Raw genomic sequence first — 6000 nt, 5'->3', positions numbered from 1 at the left:
GAGTGGCACGTTCCCTTGTCGATCTGCAAGGTTCGATAGTTTCCTCGTTCGAAGTTTCATGATCATTATCATTAGCTTCCTCTGTTGCCGGTGTAGGCGGTACAGGTACAACTTCCGTACTTGCGCTACTGCGATCAACGAGTATAGATTCATCAATCTCATCGAGTTCTACTTTTCTTCCAGTCACTTCTTTAGTGAGAAATTCTTTCTCAAGAAAGGTTCCGTTCTTAGCAACAAAGATTTTGCCTTCGGATCTGTGATAGAAAGTGTACCCTATAGTTTCCTTAGGGTATCCTATGAAGACGCATTTCTCCGCTTTGGGTTCTAGCTTGTCCGGTTGTAACTTCTTTACATAGGCTTCGCAACCCCAAACTTTCGAGGAACGACTGACTTAGGTTTCTTATTAAACCATAATTCATACGGTGTCGTTTCTACGGATTTTGATGGTGCTCTATTTAAAGTGAATGCGGCTTGTCTCTAATGCATAACTCCAAAATGATAACGGCAAATCGAGTAAGAGACATCATACTACGAACCATATCTAAGAGAGTTCGATTACGACGTTCGGACACACCGTTTCGTTGAGGTGTTCCCGGCGGTGTCAATTGTGAAAGTATTCCGCATTTCTTTAAATGCATGCCAAACTCATAACTCGGATATTCACCTCCACGATCGGATCGTAGAAATTTGATCTTCTTGTTACGTTGATTTTCTACTTCACTTTGAAATTCCTTAAACTTCTCGAAAGTTTCGGATTTATGTTTCATGAAATAGATATACCCATATCTACTCGGATCATCTGTGAAGGTTAGAACATAACGATAACCACCGCGCGATGCTACGCTCATTGGTCCACATACATGCTGTATGTATGATTTCCAATAAGTCAGTAGCTCGCTCCATCATACCAGAAAATGGAGTCTTTGTCATTTTACCTATTAGACATGCTTCGCATCTATCAAGTGACTCAAAGTCAAGTGATTCAAGTAATCCATCAGTATGGAGTTTCTTCATGCGTTTCACTCCAATATGACCAAGACAGACGAGTGCCACATATAAGTAGAATTATCATTAAGTTTAATTCGCTTAGCATCAATGTTATGTATATGCGTATCACTACTATCGAGATCTAATAGAAATAAGCCATTCTTTTGTGGTGCTCGACCATAAAAGATATTATTCATAAAAATAGAACAACCATTATTCTCGGACTTGAATGAATAACCGTCTTGCATTAAACAAGATCCGGATATAATGTTCATGCTCAACGCAGGTACATAATAGCAATTATTTAGGCTTAAAACTAATCCCGAAGGTAGATGTAGAGGAAGTGTGCCGATTGCGATCACATTGACCTTGGATCCGTTTCCAACGCGCATCGTCACTTCATCTTTCAGCGGTTGTCGTTTATTCTTTAGTTCTGTTTCGAGTTACAAATATGAGCAACCGAACCGGTATCAAATACCCAGGTACTAGAACGAGAACCGAGTGAAATGAACATCTATAACATGTATATCAAATATACCTTCTTTCTTCTTTTTGACAAGGCCGCTCTTCGGATCAGCCGGATACTTGGAGCAATTACGCTTCCGGTGTCCCTTCTCCTTGCGATAATAGCACTCGGCATCGAGGCTTAGGGCCGTTCTTAGGTTTCATAGGAGGCGTGGCAGCTTTCTTGCCACCCTTCTTGAATTTTCCCTTAGACTTGCCTTGTTTCTTGAAGCTCGGTGGTCTTGTTGACCATCAACACTTGGTGCTCTTTCTTGATCTCAATCTCGGCAGCTTTTAGCATGCCAAAAAGTTCGGAGTAACTCCTTGTTCATGTTCCGCATATTGTAGTTCATCACAAAGTTCTTGTAACTTGGTGGCGGTGATTGAAGGACACGATTAATCCCCGATCCGTTAGGAATCACTATTCCCAAGTCACCTGAGTTTCTTCGCATGCCCGGTCATGGCGAGCATGTGCTCACTAACGGAGCTGCCTTCTTCCATCATACAGGCTGAAGAAATGTTTCGATGCTTCATAGCATTCCATTGCCGCATGAGTCTCGAATATAGCTTTCAGCTCATTCATCAACTCATGAGGATCATGGTGCTCAAAACGTTTTTGAAGATCGGATTCCAGGCGCACGAGGATGGCACACTTGAACTTGAGAGTACCGAGTTTTCCGAGTCGCGTAAACAGCTTGTACTTCATCGGATTCATCTTCGCGGGAGGGTCACCTAGCGGTGCATCAAGCACAAATTGCAGATTTCCGCCAGAGAGGAAGATCCTCACATGACGGAACCAGTCGGTGAAGTTGCTACCGTTGCTCTTAAGTTTCTCTTTCTCTAGGAACTGATTAAAATTGATTGGGGACGCCATCTCCTTAACATATATTTGCAATAGTTTAGACTAAGTTTATGACAAATTGAGTTCAAATTTTAATTCAACATAATTAAAAACCTAAGTGAACTCCCACTCAAAACAATATCCCTCGCATTGTCTTAGTGATCACACGAACCAAATCCACCGCACCTAAACCCGATCATCACGAGAAAAGGTGTGATTTCAATGGCGAACACTCAAAGTGTTCATCATATCAACCATATGATTCATGCTCTACCTTTCGGTATCACGTGTTCCGAGACCATGTACGTACATGCTAGGCTCGTCAAGGCCACCTTAGTATCCGCATGTGCAAAACTGTCTTGCACCCGTTATATGTACTTATTGAATCTATCACACCCGATCATCACGAGGTGCTTCGAAACGACAAGACTTGGCAACGGTGCTACTAAGGATGAACACTTTATTATCTTGAGATTTTAGTGAGGGATCATCTTATAATGCTACCGTCGCGATCTAAGCAAAATAAGATGCATAAAAAGGATTAACATCACATGCAGTTCATATGTGATATGATATGGCCCTTTTGTTCTTGCGCCTTTGATCTTCATCTCCAAAGCACGGATATGATCTTCATCATCTTCGGGCATGATCTCCATCATCGTCGGCGTAGCGTCAAGGTCAATGGCGCCGTCTTCATGATTGTCCTCCATGTAGCAACTATTACAACTACTTTGAAATACTACTCAACATGAAATTTAAAGACAACCATAAGGCTCCTGCCGGTTGCCACAATACAATAATGATCATCTCATACATATTCATCATCACATTATGGCCATATCACATCACCAAACCCTGCAAAAACAAGTTAGACGTCTCTAATTTGGTTTGCATATTTTACGTGGTTTAGGGTTTTCGTTATAGATCTAATCTACCTACGAACATGAACCACAACGTTGATACTAATGTTTTCAATAGAAGAGTAAATTGAATCTTTACTATAGTAGGAGAGACAGACACCCGCAAAGCCTCTTATGCAATACAAGTTGCATGTCGAACGAGGAACAAGTCTCATGAACGCGGTCATGTAAAGTTAGTCCGAGCCGCTTCATCCCACTATGCCATAAAGATGCAAAGTACTCAAACTAAAGATAACAAGAGCATCAACGCCCACAAACCATTGTGTTCTACTCGTGCAACCATCTATGCATAGACACGGCTCCGATACCACTTGTAGGATAACGTTGCATAGAAAACAAAAATTTTCCTACGGCGAACACGCAATCCAAGCCAAGATGCAATCTAGAAGACGGTAGCAACGAGGGGTATCGAGTCTCACCCTTGAAGAGATTCCAAAGCCTACAAGATGAGGCTCTTGTTGCTGCGGTAGACGATCACTTGCCGCTTGCAAAAGCGCGTAGAAGATCTTGATCACGATCGGTTCCGAGCGCCACGAACGGGCAGCACCTCCGTACTCGGTCACACGTTCGGTTGTTGATGAAGACGACGTCCACCTCCCGTTCCAGCGGGCAGCGGAAGTAGTAGCTCCTCTTGAATCCGACGAGCACGACGGCGTGGTGTCGGTGGCAGTGTAGAAGTCCGGCGGAGCTTCGCTAAGCAATGCGGGCAATATGGAGTGGAGGAGCTTGGCTAGGGTTTGGGAGGGGTGGCCGGCCACTCTATGGGGGGCGGCCAACTTGTGGTCTTGGGGTGGCCGGCCCCCTCCCTTGGCCCCTCATTATATAGGTGGATCCCAAGTGTTGGTGTCCAAGTCTTCGAATAAGACCCGAAACCAAAACCTTCCATAGGAGGGGGAAACCTAGCCCAACTAGGACTCCCACCCAAAGGTGGGATTCCCACCTCCCATGTGGGGGGTGGCCGGCCCCCTATGGTGGAGTCCACTTGGGACTCCACCCCATCTAGGGCTGGCCGGCCATGGAGGTGGAGTCCCTTGTGGACTCCACCTTCCTTGGTGGTTTCTTCCGGACTTTTCTAGAACCTTCTAGAACCTTCCATAGAACCTTCCGCGACATTTTATTTCACATAAAATGACATCCTATATATGAATCTTATTCTCCGGACCATTCCGGAACTCCTCGTGATGTCCGGGATCTCATCGGGACTCAGAACAAATATTCGAACTCCATTCCATAATTCAAGTGCTACCATTTCAACATCCAACTTTAAGTGTGTCACCCTACGGTTCGAGAACTATGCGGACATGGTTGAGTACTCACTCCGACCAATAACCAATAGCGGGATACGGAGATCCATAATGGCTCCCACATATTCAACGATGACTTTAGTGATCGAATGAACCATACACATATATTACCAATTCCCTTTGTCTCGCGATATTTTACTTGTCCGAGGTTTGATCTTCGGTATCACTCTATACCTTGTTCAACCTCGTCTCTGACAAGTACTCTTTACTCGTACCGTGGTATGTGGTCTCTTATGAACTCATTCATATGCTTGCAAGACATTAGACGACATTCCACCGAGAGGGCCCGAGTATATCTATCCGTCATCGGGATGGACAAATCCCACTTGTTGATCCATATGCCTCAACTCATACTTTCCGGATACTTAATCCCACCTTTATAGCCACCCATTTACGCGGTGGTGTTTGGTGTAATCAAAGTACCTTTCCGGTATAAGTGATTTACATGATCTCATGGTCATAAGGACTAGGTAACTATGTATCGAAAGCTTATAGCAAATAACTTAATGACGAGATCTTATGCTACGCTTAATTGGGTGTGTCCATTATATCATTCACACAATGACATAACCTTGTTATTAATAACATCCAATGTTCATGATTATGAAACTAATCATCCATTAATCAACAAGCTAGTTTAAGAGGCATACTAGGGACTTCTTGTTTGTCTACATATCACACATGTACTAATGTTTCGGTTAATACAATTCTAGCATGATATATAAACATTTATCATAAACATAAAGATATAAATAATAACCACTTTATTATTGCCTCTAGGGCATATCTCCTTCATCAGCATCAGTCCATCCACTTGCCAGCCCTGCACCTTGCTCAGATTGACCAGAACACCATCATGCCGGCCACCATGTCACTCCACATGCCATCCTCCTCTCCTCTCCCATCTAGCCGGCACCACCATGTCCTGGAGCTTGCCCTCACTTCACTGACCCTGCTGGTACCAGCCACTAGCCAAGGAGAGACCAGCACACTGCCGGCCACGAGGACACGCCCATGTCAGCCCAGTGACGCCAGGGTCGGCATGGTCGCGACGCAGAGCGCGCCAGAGCGCCACGGTGCCCCATTGACCTAGCCCTCGCCTCGCCATCAGCGTCCGCCAGGAGAGTCGCCATGACGCCAGGAACCTGCCAGACACGCTCCCTCTCTCCCCCGTGCCCTGTAGACGACGCCACGGTCGACGTCTTCCGCCACGGGCACAGGAACGCGAGGACGGCGACGATCGCCACAGACCCCCATTCCCTGCGCCATCAAGCCCCCTGCACTCGCGCTGACGTCGCCCATCCACCTGCGTCATCGCCAGGACCGCTCCGCCACTCCATCATCGTCGTCACCATTGACCTGCTCCACGCGCCTCGGCCTTGCCTCGCCCCTATAAATGCCGACGCTCCCTGGACGATTTCAGCACACCCACTCTCCTCCCTCA

This window comes from Lolium rigidum, chromosome 5, assembly GCF_022539505.1.
Source record: "Lolium rigidum isolate FL_2022 chromosome 5, APGP_CSIRO_Lrig_0.1, whole genome shotgun sequence".
NCBI lineage: Eukaryota > Viridiplantae > Streptophyta > Magnoliopsida > Poales > Poaceae > Lolium > Lolium rigidum.
The sequence above is the reverse complement of the archived record's forward strand: the minus strand, read 5'-3'. Positions refer to the sequence as shown.